Raw genomic sequence first — 20,291 nt, forward strand, 5'->3', positions numbered from 1 at the left:
TGTGGGACTGTTTAAGGGTAGGGGTGAAGTCAAGTCAAGGTGATCACGTAATCATCACCTTGACTTCTCTATATCACTTAGCCCAGTACTTTGAATACAGTAGATACTTCAAAGATACTGAAAAATTGTTTTGCTCAGTCTAATATAATGAAATGATAATTACAAGAACCTATTCTTAAAAATCAGGCATTTTGCATTAAAATGCTAGCCAAATCCCATTCATTTTTTAAAAGGAGAAAAATTATAATCTACTACATGTCAGCTCAAAAGAACCAAACAATTTCCTATAATGTAACTAAAGCCCAGTAAAATGTCTAGGTAGAAGCAACTACCAACATAAGTCAAAAACTTAACCATCCCTTTCTGATCACCAAACACTTAGGAAGGATATTAATAATTCTTTGTATATAGTAACATGTCCTGTTTTTACTCCATGTCATAATATTATGTTTGTGACAGTGCATAGACTTGGCTATGCAGCAATAAATATAGTTGTTGGGGAAAAATAGAAAATAAAAATCTGCAACAAAAAGTTTATTTCTTCTAAAGAATTCTTTGTCATTTGCAGCCTGAAAAAGTTGAGAATATAACTGGGGAGAAGGGTCGAAACCATTGTTTGTCCAGGGTTCTGGAAGGATGCCGTGTGAAGAGTTGGTGTCACTGAGTGACAAAAAGACAGTGTCAGGCAAACTGTCAGAATCACAGGAACTGGTAAAGGTGCCGTATTTCTGAGATGACCCTCAAGGCTCCTAACGGGAGGCTGTGATCAATCTTCAAGGAGCTGGTAGTGGCTTGAGGATGTAAAAACACTGAAAATAACCACATTGGCTTATTTAAAAGAAAAAAAAAAGTTTTAAACCAGGATTCTTGTCATGTCTTCAGTTTGTTCCTGCGTAATGTTTGTCATCGCAGTGGCACAAGCTCTTGTGCTATGATCCTGTCTTAGGATCCACTCTCAACGCCAGTGATAGCAGGGACACTCCCACACCATTTACACTCCCTGTGATATTGTATTTTGAATGTAACTTAAGAATTTATCTGCACATTATGTTGTAAATAATGTTGCACTGAGTATTGGGGACATAAACATACATTTTTTTGCTTTACTATTATTGATGCATGCATGGTGTGAAGTTTGTATATGAAAATCTAAGAGGAAGTTTAGTGAGAAACAACCAGTGTGGGATATATTCTGTGGAAATCTCTATTGTTTCAGATTGCTGTGATCCACTTTATGGGGTATCTAATTCTTCCAAGGAAATAAAATTCTCAAGTCATTAAAAATATTTATCGAGTGCAGAGAGTGTTTATAGCATTGTCAGTTGTATTGTGGAGGAGACATGGACGAGTCAAGAAAGAATTCTGAAATACGGCCTTTCCAGAATCAGCTACACGGCCTGGTCGGAAATGATCGGATCTAACAGCAAAGTGCGGGAGTCGGAGGAGTTGGGTCCTATGTCACAGAGGGAATAGCTGCCTCTGCAAGGAATTGGTGGCATCTTCCTGGGTAAAGGTAGAAATCAGGCATGAGTCTGAGCAAGATTCCAGTCTTATTTAAAAACAAAGGTATTCTTTACCATGAAACGTATCCCTGTGGGGAGTAGGGGAGAAGGTGGTTATGTATGAGTTGGGTTTTCTGTCGTAGGTGATGACTGTGCATTGAGATGGCTGTTGAGGGCTGAAGCATCCTAGGAATGGTGCTTCACATGGAGGCTTTAGTGAAGAACAAATCTAAAGACCTCTATGAAACAGGGGGACAGGAACTGTGAAGTCAGAAACACATCTCCATACTGTGTTTAGTCTAACTTTACAGTAACCATACATTAATGCTGCTTGAGCACGGATTTTGGGACTTTCATCCTTGCAAGGGGCTCAGCCTTAAGACAGCATGGACTGGGTAAGTATAGATTTGTAGGATACGGGAACTAAATGAAATTGTAGCTAGCACCTACCCTCTGTGGTGAAAATCTGTTGTGTGCAGCCAGCATTCACCCACCTTCCTGAATTTCCTTTGGCCACCAATTCCCATTCTCAGCCACTGAGGGTGTGGTTTTGACCTCACCGCTGTGTCCAGAGACAGGTCTTGCTATCCGGAATCCATCAGTGTGTCTCTTTCCTTCAGTCGAATGATTGGATCAAGGGTTCATGTCATGCCGGTGGGCAGAATTTGATGTGAGATGTGTGCTGGGGGAGCCACAGAGTGGTTCTTACAAGAAAGAAAGAAACTTCTCTGTCTCTCTTTTTTTGGACAATGTAAGGAAATAAGGTCCAGAACTGACACTGTGTCATTTATGGTTGCTATTTATTTGGTTTTTTTGTTGTTGTGTGTTTTGATTTGCTTTGGTTTCCATAGGATGAAAACTTGGAGTTCTTGGAGGATAAAGCATGTGTCTCAAGGGTGGGCTGGAGTGAAATAGACACTGTGGCAGCCTAGAGAGACAGAGAAACCAGGCCCTGGATGGTAGTGTCAGGGTTACTGGGGGAAGCTTGACCTAAAGCTGACCCCTACGGGAGTAAAAAATATTCCTGATGCTGTCAAATTGTAAATCTCTTAGGTCTTGTTTTGGCATGATTGCACGTGTATGTTCATGCACATGTGTGTTAATGTGGGGGTGGGCACAGCGAGTGTCAAACAACTTTGAAATAAGACTGTTGTAAAAATTAGCATGAAATGGCTCAGAACAGAGTGAGGCAAAGTCATCCTACAGCAGTAAAATGACCTGCCTTCAATGTCAATGCATCTAAAGTTGTCTTGGAAAATCCAAGTGAATCAAGTGAAATATTTAAATTAATGAGAGTTCAAAAAACACCTGAATCAAAAGAAATGCACAAAAATCAATATTTCTTCTCTATACCAGCAACCACTGCTAAGCAAATATAATGGGGAAAAACCACCATTTGCAATAGCATCTCAAACCCATTAATTATAATAATTATGAACCAATATATAAAAAGATGTGTTGGTCTTACATGAAGAACATTATAAAAGCTTAAGAAAGATATAAAAGATGATTGGAGTACTTTTTAGCTAGATGGAAGGACTCACTATTTTAAACGTATAAATTCTTTTTAAATTAATGTTGTAACACTACTAGTATTTAAGTTTGATTAGTTTTCTTTTTGAACTTAACAAATGACTCTAAAGTTTTGAGGAACAATTTACAGGTGAGAATACCTGCCTTAGAAATTGTTATTTTCGTCTAAATATCAAACAATGTCCTTTCTCCTTGTCAGGTGCCAAATTAATTGAATCTTCTACCAGTGCAGTAAGTGAAAGTGTTAGAACTATGAGACACACATCAGTTTAAAGGATTTTTCAACAAAGTTATTTGATTTTTGATTTTTTTCCCCCCAACATAATATTAAGTTAAAATAAAACATCACCTAAATTGATTTCTTAGCCTTCTGTTGATGGCAACCATTTCCAGGAATTTTATTAAATGTTCTAGAGGAAGTGGAGATTTATTCCTCCATCTCATGTAGGACTGTGGTCACAGTCTCTCTTCCAGAGGGATGTGCCTCTCTCTTTATGGGCCAAAAAGTCATTTAGTGATGTCATCAAATACAACTTTCCTTTCTCCTTTGAGGCACTGGAGGTAGGTTTCCTCAGTCTTCCAACATAGATATGAAGTTGCACAGACTCGAAAATTTTTATGACAAGATACAGCCCAAACAACAGATTATACTATCCTTCTCTTTCTCTTATTAAAATTTATAGTTGCCACCTCGTGAGAATAGAATGAACAGCCAAAGCCTGGCTGCTCACTGCTGTCTGAGTGACATATGGTCACACTAAAGAAAGTACTTCCGCATTCGTATTCATCTTCATATTTTGTATTCATTCAACAGATGCTTACAGCTCTGGCTATGAAAGAAGTGCAGATGAAAACAAGGAGATAACTTTTTTTGATCAGCTCAGTTTTATAAAAATAGGATAGATGGTAACTCTTAAAACTGTTGATGGGATAATGAAAAAAGTATATTCATGTACTGGTGGTGACTGTGCAATTCAGTGATAGGCATTAAGATATTTAAGAATGTTCATCATGTCTCATCACGTCTTTACTTCTAATCATCTCTCCAATGGAAGAAGATATGCACCCTAAGATGTACAAGGGTGTATTTTCCTCAAATTAAAGTAGAAAAAGATGGGAAAATAAACATTAAACACTTAGCAAGGAACAAATTCATAAAGTCTCATGATGAAATAACATCCAACTCTTAAAGCATATTTTTTCCTGCTCATCATTTATAATTTTTAAATTGAGCTATAACATATATAAAGTGCACCAATCTTAAAATTAAAATTCAACAAATTTTATATACAGCCACATCTATAACCACAACCCTGATTGAGAGAGTACATTTCTGGCACATCAGAGAACTCCACCCTCCAACACAATATTACTCCCCAGCGGTATCCTTTATTTTTATTTTTGTCACCATTAATTAGAATTTGCCTATCCTCTATCTTATGTAAATGGAATTACACAGTACATACTTTTTTGTATCTGCCTTCTATGATGCTGAATGTAATTATTGTTCATTCATTTTCAATAATGAATAGTGTTTTATTTTGTATCAAAAATTTTTAAGCCATCCTGTTGATGGATATTTGAGTAATTTCCAGTTTGGAATTATTGTGAATAAAATTTCATCTTTTTTTTTAAATCTTATTTTCAAAGAATAATGATGTAAAAATGTTAAAAATAAAGTCTAATTTTAAAAACTTGGAAACAAATCTAATGAAGTTTGGTAACAATTAAAAAAAAATTCATGTGTACAGAAAAAAAAAAATTAGACAGAAATACAAGAAAGAATTGACTGTGATTTATTGAGATGGTAAGACCATAGGATAGGACCGTACATAAAAAGTTATCAAAATCGTACTCTCTAGTTCACTTGTGATAGAAGGATCCCAAAGTCTGAGTATTGGTGGGTTCAGGCTGTAGATACCCTCACCACATTTTGGCTATAAACATTGAAGTGCCTTGAAAGGTTGGAAATAAGAAAGAGAATTCATATGGGAAGAGGTATCTCCTCCTGCAGCCGGTTGAGGAGTGATTTTCTCCAAACCTCAAGCTTTATGAGCGAGGATTTATAAAGAGCACTTGAAAAACTTCATGTGTGCCACAGCCATCCAATGTCTCACAAACAAAAGGACTCTAAAGGTGAGAATCTGTGGCCCAAGATGGCAGAGTAGGATTGGGATGGGACAAGGTTGCACTGAGAGTTGAGTCCATGGATGTCAATAGTGGGGCAAAGATGCTTCTGTGTTTTGCTTAGCGGGCTATCCTTGGGAGATGGGTGGTGGCCTGCACCCACTTACATGGTCCCCTAGAAGACTGTTTGGAGGTGGAGACTGCTGGATTCTCAGAGGCAAGGGGAGGAAAAGTTAGCGGCCAGTTCAAAGAAAACATCACTGCTTGTATTATGAAAAGTGCAGTCCAACGATCTTAGTGGGGTCTCCAAAGAACCCATGAGGGGTGCCCCTGAGAAGAAAAGTCAGCTTTTGTCACCATCCAGGATTGGAAGAAACCATCACCAATTGCACTGGGATCACTCAGGACAGTCCTCCTGAATCTTTTCTCTCCACCTGCCTCTCTGATCTTAGGGGCAGGAGACACCTCATACGGCCAGTGAAGGGAGGGGATGTGATGGGCTGAAAGCAAAACTGAGAAATAAACCACACCCTCCCATTACCTACTATAGGTTTCCAACTGCACACGGGGAAAGGGAGATTTATATATTTAAAAAGCTGAGGATTTTGATTATTATGCAGATCTATGCACTTAATTTGCTTCAATGAGGTGATTATTGTGACTAACAGTGACTAGAGTCCTTTTTTATTATTTAAGAACGATAATAAATTTTATAGCACCTGCCTTAGATTTTACCAAAGGAATAAGAAGGAAGCAGACACAAAAATTAATTGAAATAGGCAGGAGTGAGACGAATAAAGTTATCTTCAGACAGCACTTTTTGGATTCGTGTTGCCCGTTATGTACGTTTTCCACATTGTATGCAATAAGCATTAGTTAATTTTAAAATAAAAACCAGTTAAAAATATTCTTAGCAAAAGAAAATGAAAACATACAGTACGGAAACAAAGAATCAGAGGACGAACCAAAAATTGGCCATGTCTTCTACAGCAGCATTTGTCATGTTTGATGACTGCTTAACCTCCAATTTTTGGGAAACTTCCCAAATTATAATTACCATCGTTCAAGGTATAAAAGGGGAATTCTCTTTACCAACCTTCCTTGCAGCGAGGGTGCAGTCATGTGACCTGTGATAGGCCAATCAAATGCATGTGCATGAAACCGTGCATCAGAAGAACATAATATCAGGAAGCAGGTGCTGCTAAGAATCTAACTTTTCTGGTGTGAGAGGCAGTGGTGGGATTGTTCTGTTTTCTCGGGAATCAGTGGGTGAGGGTCTCGGGACCACTATCAGCAGTATGGGCAGCCGTGTCTGTGCCCAGTGGGAACAGAAGCAAGGATGTCACCTGAGCTCTCCTTTGGTGTGGTTAGTGTTGCCCTTTGCTCCTTCCCCCCAGTCTCTGCCCCACTGAAGACTCCATAAACTGACAAATGCCCTTTAATAAATAGTTTTTCTGCTTAAGCTAGATACTTATTTCAACTTGTGGAGGGGACACCCTGGACAAAGTATCCTTCACTCTTCCCCTGGAGGAAATGTATGCATTGAATTACCAGAGTCTGATGCCATTAAAACTAACTCCTTTGCTCATAAGACAGTTTTATGATTATCATTTGTGTCTGTTGGGAGAAAATGTGCTGAAAATGCTGATGTGTTCTAGGCACTAAAACAGTTATGCTTCTCATTTTTAATTCATAAATTATAATTCTGGTTTGTGCACAAATCTTTTGTGAACTTCCTTTATTAGGAATTAGTCCTAAGAGGTGGATTTACTTTCTGTGTGCTGACAAAAATCAAGTTGCTGAACTTAGAAGCTAGGATCACAAACTGACTCTTGTTATATATATTTTTGAGTTAGTTGACTTATTGTGAAGTGACACTGATATGTCAATGAGATTTTCTTTTCAATACTTACAGTTATTTATACAGATTCAAGAAGAATTACCTTTGTGACCCTTATTGGACATGTTAGCTATATTAATAAAATACACTTTTTAAAAAGGAAAGTTCACTTATAACAGAATTTTTTCTACACAACGTTTTAAAGTTTCAGTTTGATTTAGGTAGCTGCTCCTTCTTCATGACCTCATCCAACCAAAATAAAAAATGAAAGAATCAGACTCTTACTGGAGTTAAATTCAAGTTTACAGCTTTCATTTAAAGTAAGGAAGAAGAGAAATGGAAATAAGTCAATTTGGACATGAGTAGATAGTCTCTCAGATAAAGATCTTCACTCTGCAGAATTCTTTTTATAGGAATGACTCCCCTTAGTATAGTATATATATATATATATATATATATATATATATATATGTGTGTGTGTGTATATACATACATATGTATATATGCATATGCATATATATGTATATTCTGTGTAATGGAACTTTTTGTATTTGAGCTACAGTCTCTCAAATTGGTCAATACTTCACAATTTCTTCCATATTCTTTCAAGTAATTGAATCAACATAAAAAAAATGGCTTGATGACCAAGTAAGTAAGAAGGTGCTTGCTGAGAAATAGTGATTTAGATTTGATGATTGTGATTCAATCTCAAAAGTTTCTTCTAGGAACGCCATAAAGTGAAAGTGTTCAAAGATACATCAGGAAATTAACAGTAAAATTGAAAATGGTTTTAGAGAAAGTAGAAAATGCCTGACCTGGTAAAGGATGGAAAGTCATGTAGAAAGCATTAAAAGTAACTTCAGCTATCAGAGAGTGGACACTACCTTTATGGCAAAGTTGTCCTATAGTAATCATTAAAATCAGGATATTTCAATTTGTTTTCATTTAAATTTGATGGAGCAAAATCAATTGATGGAATAATTTTGAAACAAATAGATTGGAGAAGTGGAGTAACTGACACTCTCTTACATTGCTGGTGAGAGTGAAGAACTTAGCAATACATTTGGAAAATGATTTGGCAGTATCTACTAAATGAATATATGCCTAACATATGACCCAGCAATTCTACTACTAGATATATGCCCAAGAGAATGAATGAATGCATGCACCCACAAAAATACATGTTCCTCGCAACTTTATTCATAATAGGTCAACTGGAAACAACAACCAAATTCTCCATCAATAGAAATGGATAAATAAATTGTGGGATATTCATATAATAGAACACTAAAGAGGGAGTAAAAAATTAAGAATAAACTGCAAATACACATAATAACATAGATAAATTTCATGGATATAATGTAAGAGTGAAAGAAGCCAAAAACAAAAGACTACAGATTCTATGATTATATTTTTTATGAAGTTCAAGAACAGGCAAAGCAATATTATAGAGTTAGAAGACAGAATAGTGACTATCTCTGAGTGAAGTACTGATTGGGAAGGCGCACCTGGAAAATTTCTGGGATTCTGGTAAATGTTCTCTATTTTGACATGAAAGTTTCATTGAGTTTCACTTATGATTAGTTTGCTTTATTGTGTATATCATACCTCAATAAAACAATTTTTCAAAGCAAAATATTTGTAGTCGAAAACAACAGGTACCCCTTTCCAAAAGAGATTTTTCTCATTAGTTTGACTAGCTGTCATCGTGGCTTCGTGAGAGCATCACTCGGGTGCAAGTTCAGTGGCTTTATCCAGTCAACCATATTTTTGTCTTTACATAGAACTGCTGTGCATTGAATTGGTATGATTTAAAAGTTTTTCAGCTGCATAAAAAACAAATTATGAATTTGATCTAAAAAATAAATCAAAGCAAAAATGAAAACAACAAAAACAAAGGAGACAAAAAGACTACAAACTAAACAAAGGAACAGTAGCATGTAGCACCTGGAAAACTAAAGGGTGGGAGTAAAGTGCAAGCTAAACAAAACAAAGCAGAGATTAAATAAAAGTCTGCAAAATAGATGTTAACTTATCTACCCCTACTTTTCTCTCTACTTTGTTCTCAAAGTGCTTGCTACCAGGTTTATGACTTTCAGCTTTTCTTGACTAGCCAAGGAGAAAAGACCAATAGATATGGTCATTTGAGCAGCTTCACCAATATTTCCTGATTCCTTCTTAATCACCATACAGAGAAACAATTATCAAACTTGTAGTGGCCCATTCTGAAAAATGAATGAAAAATCAAGTGTATTGGACATTTGAGGAAAGCTTCCAATATGAAAGAAACTGAAATAAGGAAAAAGAAATTTAGGAAAATATAAGAAAAAAACAGGAAGCTAATGTTATTGAAAAACATGTAAATAATATTCCTCTGTGAAGATATTATTTCCATTAATTGAGAAAAAGAATACTAAAGACACAATGGTAGAAATTTCAAAGAGATCCAATGCAAGAATGGAATGCAAAAGTTGATCAACTCTCCCAGAAAGTAGGGCTGAAATATGAAGAGATAGAAAGTAGAAGAAATAAAAAATTGGAAGAACAATTAAGAAGGCACAATATCTGATTAGCAGAAATTTCACAAATAAATCATAAGTAACAAAATAGTGGTGGCTGGGGGGTGGTTATCAAAGAAATAATACAGAACATGATTTCACATTGAAAGGGCCCACTATGTGTCCAGCACAATGAATAAGGAAGGACTTCCATCGTCATGTAATTTCTGACTATAGCTGAAGAGAAGAAAGGAATACAGGTGTCACAAACAAACAAACAAACAAAACCTGGGAATCAGATTGACACTGGATTTTTCAACAATATATTGGAAGCTAGAAGATAGTAGAACAATGATATTGAAAATTCTCTCTGACCTGGAATTTTAATCCAGATAAACTAGTATAAGTGTAGAAAAACTCTTTTGCATATAGGCAAGATCTCAAAAAATTTTACCTCTCACACAGCCTTTCTTGTCAAGCTAAATTGCAAAGAGGAAGACATATCTATAAAACAGAGGATTCAACATAGAAAGGAAAGGGGCTAATGATTAAAGGACAACTGAATATCAGGGAGAAAGAAAGACCAACTGTCCCAATGACATATATTGGATCAGAAGGACCAGAGCTCTAGGAAAAATCTCTAAAAGGAAAAAAAGAAATGGATATGTTAGATGCTCTGATGTGAATAACTTCACTGAATGGTGATTTTCACATTTCTGTTGAATTCTTTTGAAGATTTGGGGAAGAATTAGTGATAGGATCTCACACACACACACACACACACACACACACACACACACACACACACACACAGAAGGTACAATCATTAACTTCCAGAAAAATAAAATTATGTAAAAGAAAAGTGACATAATCATTGTATGCTATGTGGCTCAGCTGTGGAACATAATTACATGGTTATAATATGTAACAATGTAAACCCTGAAGTTTGAGAAGATGGAGGATGGAAGTGTGGATGCTCAGGTTGGAGTAAGAGTGCTATGGCCGACTACATTTTCCAAAGAAGGCTCCATCAATGCTTCCAGTCCATGTGCTCTCCTAATGTGTGATCTTGCCAGTCTCCCATCAGAGATGAGGCCTAATTCCCCTCTGGCCTTACAACCCAGTTGTTACCAACAGAATGCCGTGGAAGTGATGTTGAGTGACTTCAGAAACTAGGGCAGAAAAGGCCATGTAACTTATGTCTGGTTCTCTTGGAAGTCGTGCTGTTAGAGCTTTCGTCTGCTTGTAAGAAGTCTGCTTTCCCAGGGACCACAATGCTGGAGAGACCACGAAGGAAGGCAGAGACCATGTAGAGGCTTACAAGCCACAGCTTTTTACCTTATTAGAAATTAAAAAGCCCAAATTTGAAATTAACTCATTTGAAAATGGCAATAAACCCATTACATGTTATTTCTTAGAAAATATCATTGTTTTTCTAAATAAAACAATTTAATGAGTGGCATCGTTTTACATTTTTGCAAATTACATTAATGTCTGACTTAATAGATGAGAGAGTTATATTATCATATCTGCCTCTGCATTCAGTCTTGCACTGTCACACATCAGGTAACCTCTGGAAAACACCACTGTACACTTGTCTACAGAATGAGTGTGAAAAAGGCAAATAATGTTTTGGTATTATTATAAAAATAATTTTAACCTCACAGAACCCATGAAAGGGGCTTTAAGGACCTCTAGTCTAAGACATTATAAGGCTCTGACTTGGAAGAACTTTAAAGACTGAACTGTTAAAAAGCCAATCAGTCCTTCAAAAGTTAATAGATAATAGATTAGTGATTAACCATTTTTCTTGGTTTAAAAATTATGGGTATGAACAGGATGTATCAATGAACCCAGAGAAGCAGCACAATGTGATCACTGAGAGCTCTGCCTCTGGAATCAGACTTCAGGCGTTCTTCCTGGCTTGCTATTCATCAGCTCTGGTAACGTGGGCAAGTTACTGAGTCTCTCTGTACCTCAGGGTTATTATCGGGGTTACATGAGTCAAAAGCACTAAACGCTTAGAATATTGACTGGCATATAATCAGTGCTAACATATCTTCATGAAATAACATAAGCTTCTTCCAGGGGAAAAAAAGTGAAATTCAGCTCATCATGTGAATGCTAACCATGACGCAAAGGGGGTCTGTGTCTTTACCACTTAGGGGCCACTTGACCTTGGGCAATTATTCAACCACCTGACCCCTAGTTTCTCTGAGCATGTATCCTCTACAAGACTCAGTGAGTCTCAGCTGAGATGATATTTGTGAAAATATTTTGGAAATAGCTCAGTGCTATGCTGTTATACAAATGTGAAGGGTTACTCTCATTTATATTCTTACCTGTGGGATATTCTGCCTTACATAACTGTAGGAGTTTTGATAATTTATGGATTCCCTGTCCAGGATTTCCTTTATCTTTAGGTGTCAGGAATGCAACTATTGAAACATTCCTTTCTCTGTCCCTTGTTTTGTTGTCTGCTTTTGGCAATGTTCCTTCCCAAAGTAACCTCATGAGGCAGCTTTGGGATATCTGATTTGGTTTAACAGTTGCTGAGTTTATCAATCCCCTGGGACCTCCACAGGACTGAAGTGGTGAGAGAGACAAAAAACTTTTTGAAATACGATTATTATTGTAATTATTCACTATAGACAGAGGTGGTTTTATTTTTTTATTTTTATTTACTTTATTTTTTTCCAATTTGAATGCAGCACTGTTTTTTTTAAATTTTTTAAATTAGTTTCAGGTATACAAAACAATATAACAGTTAGACATTTATCATTTATATCCCTCACACAGTGATAACTGCCCTCCCCCACGTACTACCCCTCTGACGTCACATACAGACATTACATTTCCACTGTCTCTATTCCTAACGCTGTACTCCACTTCTTGTAACCATATATATATATATATATATATATATATATATATACAAAATTGTAGTTGACATTCATTATTGTTCAGCTTCAGCTTCAGGTGTACAGTGCAGTGATCAGGCATCTACATCTCTCTCTTTTCTCTTCCCTCCTCCCAGTACCACTTTGAATCTAAAATAAAGCCGCCACAAGATTGCCATGGTGGTTTTATTTTAGACTCAAAGTGTTGCTGGGAGGAGGGAAGAGAAAAGAAAGAGAGCCAGGGAATGTGTTGGCCAGTGAGCACTTTGGCTTGGGACATCAGGCACACTGGAAGGACCAGAGGCCATGGGAAATCTGGCGCCATTCCATCAAGCTGAGTGAGCCCAGGGAGATGAAGTGGACGTGGCAATGTACTACGCAGAGCCAACAGCAGGCTCTCAACAGGGCCAGCGATGGATTCTGCCTGCTCTGGCCATAGTCGGGCATTTAGATTCTTTAACGACTCTGTGGTCTATAAAGTATAGTCAAAAACTTTTTATGAAACAAGGTCCTGCCACTGTCCCTAGGCCCCACCCCAGTCGTGCAACTATGGCCGTTTCCAGAATCTTCTGTGCCCTTTTGCCTTTTTGCCTTTGCACACGCTAGGGCCTCTGCTCCATATGCTTGCTCTTAGGCCTGGCAAACCCTTGTTTGTCCTTCAAGACGCGGGTCCATGGCTAACTCCTCTGGGTCTCCCCTAAGAAAACTTAGGCACTTTAGTTTGGCCTACTTCCATCAAAGTCTAACTTACTGCATCTAGACTTCACTTGAAGCCCCTAGGGCATTTATTCATAAATGTTTGGTTGACATGTCTGTTTCCACACTGCACATTGAGTGTTTTTGTGGCAAGAGCTCTTAACCATAATGCACACATTGCTGTAGCCTTAGGAAATTTCATAGTTTATACTAGAATATTCATAAGTGTTTGTGGAATGAATGCATGAAAAATGCCAGAATTGTCACATAGCTAGAGTCCTGCCACAGGGCAAAAATGCTGACCAACTGCGGGAGCCTTTCCTACTTGGATTCTGTACTCAAGCTCTTGAGGCTGATAGCTAGAACAGGCAGGGTGAGTGGAGACAACGGGGGTGCTGTGTGTATAAGTGAGGGTAAAATTCAACTCCTTGCAAGACTGTTATACATAGGTGAGGGCAGGAGTGGGTGGGGTGGAGCAGGGCCAGCCTGAGAACATTGCAATTCAAAGTCTCCATCTACCCAGCACTGTTTAGATGATTATAAACAGATTTCAGTCCGAATTCAAGAGGTAAGATGGTGCAGCGAACAGAAGTTGGGCTTTGGGCATCATATATAATAGAACTGGGTTCGCACCCTCTTTCCACCGCTCAGTGGAAACCTGACTTTGGACGAGTCATATAACTCCACCTAATCTCAGTTTTCTTCTTTAGTTCTGTTTTAAAACAGGACTAAATATTCTTAAAGCACTGAGGAGTTTTAAAAAATTAAAGGTGATCCATTTTGTAGTGTTCTGCGTTCAAATTTCAGTTCAGGCACTTACTGAAGTCCTAGGGCAGCCTCAGGTTTCCTCTGTAAGTGGGGATAAAAATAGTAGCTGGATGGTTGTAAGCACTGAATGAGAGAATACATGTCAAATGCTTCCCATAATACCTGACGTAAGAGCTCCATACATATAAACTAATATTTGTATTACAGAATATATGAAGTGTCCAGCACGTGGCAGGCACTATTCACAGGTTAGCTCCCTTCCCCTTCAGGAGGTGGAGTGGTACCATCATGTGGCCCTGTCACAGTGGTCCGTTATTTTTATAAAGGTCAGATAAGTGAGGTGTTTGAAAGTGTGAGCCCTTCTCTTCTCTCCCCCTAGCCTCGCTCCCTTCCTCCCTTCCTTTCTGGCTGATTAGAACATTTGAAATGGCATAGGTGTGGCTCTTGCCCACTTGGAACCTGTACTGGGCTTCACACACGCAGACATCACATTCCTTTCGTGGTGAATTTCCTGTGCAGCCTGCACATAAGCACCCAAACGCTAATGGCCTTTTTCTGAGTGTTCAGTGGTCATGCATTTCATCCCAGAAAACACCTGAAAGCCCTGTCCTGAAGAGGGTCAGCTTCAGAAACACTTGTTCCTGCTATCCTGTGACTCTGACAATAAGTCACAAGCTCACCTCCACACGGGTGTCTGGGAGGAAACACATTGGAGCTGACAGAGTAGAGTTAAACAAAAAATCAAATTACAAGTTTTAAATCTATATTGGAAAAGTATGAGGCAGGAATAGCAGGGCCCTGGAGGAGAGAGGGAAGGAGCAGAGCCAGTATTACCAGCTCACTGGAGCTTTGGCCTTGTTTCCGATGGGCACTGAGATGCGGACACCTGAGCCCTGGCTGGGGAGGGCCTCCGGGGGCGTTGGGGCTCAGGTGGATGCCCAGCCTTCTCTAAATCTAAATGAACTCTTTTCCCCTTGAGCCCGTGGAAGGCAGAAAAAGACCTCTCTTCTCCCGTAAGGGTGTGGGTGGCCTGGGTTCGGGGATTAGCAAGAGTAGTACAGCAGCTTCAGCCAAAGTCGTTTTGAACCAGGAGAGACAGGACTATCTTACAGATGTGTGTCAGCTCGTCAGTGGCTTGAGAACTGAGTGTGGGTGGCTGCTGTGTTCTTCTGGACAAAAATTTTATGGGCCTCCAAAAAAGCCTACCTTCTGTTCTTGACTAAACTATACTGTTCACTCCAAATTCCTGAACACACTGACAAGAGAGAATTGCCCAAATGTAAACTGTTACAGCTATATTAAGATTCGTATTCAGAAATGATATTTTAGATAGGTGTTTAGTCCATTCAAGCTATTATAACATAAATATGATAGACTGTGGGTGGCTTTTGAATAACAAATATTTATGTCTTACAGTTCTGGAGGCTGGGAAGTTCAAGATCAAGGAACGAGCAGATTTGGTGTCTGGTGAGAGTCCTCTTCCTGGTTCTTTGCTATCCTCACATTATGGAAGTGGACCACTCTGATCTCTTCAGCCCCTTACAAGGGCACTAATCCCACTCCTGAGGCTTCCACCCTCATGACCTATCACCTCCCAAAGGCCCCACCTCCTAACCCCATCACATTCAGGGTTAAGATTTCAACATATGGCTTCTGGGAGGACACAGACATTCAATCCATAACAGATAGTTTTATGCAATTTATCAGAAATGGGGCCATTATAAACATTAGCTTGGCCTCTGGTACAGATAAATAAGATTAAACAAACAAAACGAAACAAAAACAGACTCATAGAAACAGAGAACAAACTGAGGGTTGCCAGAGGGGAGACAGTGGGGACAGGGGTGAAAAATGTGAAGGAGAATATCGTCAATAATGTTGTGAGAACCTTGTCAGGTGACAGATGGTTACTAGACCTCCTGTGATGATCACATCGTAAAGTATATAAATGCTGAATCACTGTGTTTTACATTGTATGCCAACTATGCTTTAATAAATAACAATTTTAAGAATAAAAAATAAGCAAAGGCACAGACCTTTGCTCAGATTGAAATAGCTGTGTTGGTTTTACGAATTCCTCAAGCCTCAACGTGGATGTCATTATCTGTTGATTGTACTAATCACAGTAGGGGGAGACCTCTGCATTTAATGGGGACAGTCATAGTCTTTGTGCAGATAAGTATACGTTTCTGCTAAGAGTCTGTGTTGCTAGTACTTTGGGACTTAAATACTTGTAACTAGAGAAAACAGAACAAAAGACAATGTCAGCTTATCCACTGAGCAGGAGCATGTCAGTGATACCTCTTTTTATCTGCAGAATGACCTGAAATAAAACTTCAGAACAAATCTCCTTATCTAATATATTTTTGAAACTGTGGATTTTAAGATGTAAAATTTACCTTAACAATCTTAAGTTTAATTTGGGTTTTAGAACCAGTTCTAGCACTAGTGGTAAGCAGTAGTGGTAATTCCATGCAACTTTTATTTGTTTGTTTGTTTTGAACCTCTCTGCATTTAATTTCCTCAGCATGAAAATCAGGTTGAATCAGTGTTGGATTGAATAATTAACCTCTCAGCTCTAAAACTTTAGGAAAAAATCATTTGTTTTTTAAACAGATTCACACTGAAGAGAATTTACCCCTCAACAATTCATATATACCAGTGATCCACTTATTGAGTCCCAGTATGCTATGTATTCAAAACCATTTTCTTTTTTTAAATAGGAGAAGAGAGGATGTTTTGAATGTTTGTGAATCAGTCATCGTCTCAATACAAAACAGCTGGCATATTCTAATGGACAAATTTAAAAGAATTTAGTAAGTAACTATTTGCATAGGTATGGGTGGGATTGAAGGACCCCAACGAGATATGGTGAATACCCCAAATCAACAACATTATGAACTATGGCTTCTCCTAAGCCTAAGAGGGTAAGAGGACAGAGTGATTACCAGAGACCTCAAACATAAGGATAGGAAAGGGCCACTGGACACCTGCCATGGCCTCAATTAGGAGGGACACAGTCAGTGCTAACCCATGGCCCCACAGAAGGGGAGCTGGGGAACCTCACTTTCTTTCCTCATTCTGACCTGTCTGCTTGCTATGGACCAAATCAAATCCAAAGTGAGAGAATAGGGAGCCTATGGATATACGAGTCAGGGTTCTCCAGAGACACAGAACCAATAGGGTGGAGAGAGAGAGAGAGAGAGAGAGAGAGAGACAGAATTGCATCCGGACAGGCTGAAGACCCAAGGTGGAGATGATATTGCTCTTGAGTCTGAAGGTACAATTCCTCCCTTTCAGGGGACCTCAGTCTTTGCTCTTAGGCCTTCGATTGATTACACGAGGCCTACCCTTATCATGGAGGGCAATGTGCTTACTTCAAAGTCTACTAATCTAAGTGTTAATCACATCAAAAAATACCGTCACAGCAATATCTAGACTGGTGTTGGACCAAACAACAGGCCACCATATCATATCCAAGTTAATACATAAAATTAATGATCACAGTATCTATACAGGTTAGACTTCATAGGTATAGAGAATTGGGAAGGGTGGAGAGAGGATCTGAGGGGAGGGGGACACAAACAGAGAGTAGAAAGCCGGAGCATTTTGTACACTGCGGGGTTCCTAGTACGTGGCCCAATAACAGGCACATACTGTAGTAGATTTCCCAAGAGTCTTGGTTGACTTGACGTGAATGTTATAGAAAGAAGTGAGATAGCCCGAGGGAGTAGCAATATCTCAAGAGCAATTTGCAAGAAAAAGGTAAATACCACCACAATTTTCTGTCATCTTTTGCATATAGGACAAAGCACCCCATCAAATTAACTGAATGTGATCATGTCTTCTAAAGTTAGTCATTGAATTTGGACAATCACCGAGGCTGGCAGAGACTTTAAATTGCTCCCTTTGTAACCTTGCAACTATATAAAGGATTGGCTGTATTGCTGGGGTATGAAGGAAGTCGTTTGTCAGGTAAATAATCTCGAAAACAATCTAGTGTTAATGGTCTGCACCTGTGAAAAATGTGACACCAGATTTACTCCCAACAACTAAATGGTCTGGGAATCAGAGTGCATCTTATGTTTGGCAGGACAGAGAAGATAAAATGCAAATGGATAAAGTTGAAAACACCTGTAAGTAAGTGCACCCTGGTTTATCTGACACATTATTTTCAATGTCACTGAAATGATTGTTCAAAAGCTACTGAGATTTTACCCTTTGAGAAATCAGCTTTTCGGCCAGTTCATTTTCTTCATCCCTAAGCCAGGAGCAGGGCAGCTGTAATGACAGAAAAGAATGATGAAGGTCACGGGCATGCAGAATGGCACCTCCAAGGCCATTGTGTCACCAAGGAGTGCAGCAGCTATCGATCAAAAAACCAGTTTGGCTTTGCCTGTCAGTTGGTTTTGATAGGAATCTTTGTCTTTTCTCTGTTGCTTTCCTGGTTTGCTGTCAGAATGGGAAGGTCTGTAAATAGAAAATTAGTAATTGAGCATCAGAGAACAAAAGTAAAGGCAATATGTAAATACTTCCTGCAGGCGTGGGAGGCATGGGCAGTGCTAATTCTTGTGATGTTATAAAAAGAGATTGTCTTACAGGGACAGTCTGAGGCAAAAATGTGAAGTGGCTGGAAGTTGTCACTGGAACACTTGCTTCCTGCACCTGCTGTCCCTCATCTAAAGTCCTTGCCATCCCCCTAACATGCCACCTCTACACACACACACACACACACACACACACACACACACACACACACACACACCTCCTGCAGCTATTCTGGGTCTTATTCTACAGTCTTGATTTAGCTATTTTTTCAACTAAGCTGAGGCCATTGGGTTTATCTCTTGTGTCCCTGGGGTTTAGCACAGCACCTGTAATAGTGAAGGTGCTAATATATCTTTCATGAGTGACTGAAGCTTCAATAAGTTGTTAGATAAAAGTGATTCAGCCACTTCTGGGGTTGGGAGTGTCGACAATTTAATAAGGGTTCTTCAAGTTAGGATCTCTAATGACAGAGTTTCTGGCAATGTGATAACGAGGCCACAAATGTGAGCAGTTAGCTTTGCCTAGCTGTGAGGTAGTTACACTCTATTCTGATCGTAAGCAAAAGACAACTCCTGGCATTTCTCAAAGTTCTGGGTTCTATATCAATCAGAAGCATGAAGTCACAGAAGGCTGCCATAGTTAGCATCCATCTCTCCTCTGCTCCGGAATAAACTGGCAGATGGAGGTGTCCCTCTTTCCAGTCGTCTGAGGGAAGCGTAGGTTCAGGTGACCTAGCAACAGTTTGGCCCTTTGCAGATATCACCTTGGGTGTTCAGTCACCTTTCTATTTCTGAATAATCTGTTCTCCCAAGTTAACTCAAGCTCCGTGACATCAGGCTGTCTTTGTTTCCCATTAGCACCTAGCAGAATATTTTTTGCAAATAAAAGTTGTCAAAGATTTTTTTTTTGTTTGACTGTTTTCAACTTGATGGTAAGAACTATAAATCCTTGAACCTCTGGTTTCCTTAAGGAAATTACTTTTGAATTTTTCAATGTCTTTTTTTCTTTTGGTTAAACATTACATATGTAAATCCTTACTTAGAATATTCTCTAGTGACTTCTCATTCCAAAGGGCAGTTTTCTCCCCCAACTCATTGCTAAACATAGGTGCTGACATGCAGAAATACTGACCCTCATTCCAGCCCATGGCTGTTGATATAGGGCTTTGAGGAGCTCAAAGCCCCGGCCTGGTTGCCTCCATCCAGAAACAGCATCTCTGTTTAATACAACTCGCTTGCTGTTCAAATGTTATTATTTTTTTTGTACCTCATCATGTAGGGCGACAAAGTTGGAAAGCGTTGCTCTATGGCAGGTTCAGCAAACTTTTTCTGTAAAGGGCCATGTAGTGAATAATTACGCTTGGGTACCATAGGGTCTCTGTCTCAACTGAACTCTGCCAAGTAGGGTGAGAGCAGCCATAGGCAATACTGAACAAGTGAGTGTGGTTGTGCTCCAACAAAACTTTGTAAAGAATAGGTGACAGGATGGGGATTTGGCCTGAGGGCCCTGTTTGCCCATCTCTGGTCCACAGGATGAAGTTTACCCTCCTTGCTACAGTTAATCTCCCATGCTCCTGCCCCTGTCCACCCCTTCAGCTCCATCTCTTCTACTGGTTCAAATGTCCCATCCTGGTAAGCGGTCCCCTTGGTCCAAGTAGTTATGTGGCCCCATGGCAACATGTTCACACACCTTCCCACTTTGATATAATTTTATGTTTGAAGGTCGATCTTCATCAGACTATAAAATCCTGTCATAGTTATGTCTCATCATTAGACACAGCACTGTATTTGTCCCACTGTTGGTTGTCCATGTTGTTTATTGCATGAAGGAGAAGGAAGAATAGATGAAAAGAAGGAAGAAAGGAAGGAGGGAGGGAAAG

The sequence above is a fragment of the Rhinolophus sinicus genome, linkage group LG05, assembly GCF_036562045.2.
Source record: "Rhinolophus sinicus isolate RSC01 linkage group LG05, ASM3656204v1, whole genome shotgun sequence".
In the NCBI taxonomy this organism is placed as follows: domain Eukaryota; kingdom Metazoa; phylum Chordata; class Mammalia; order Chiroptera; family Rhinolophidae; genus Rhinolophus; species Rhinolophus sinicus.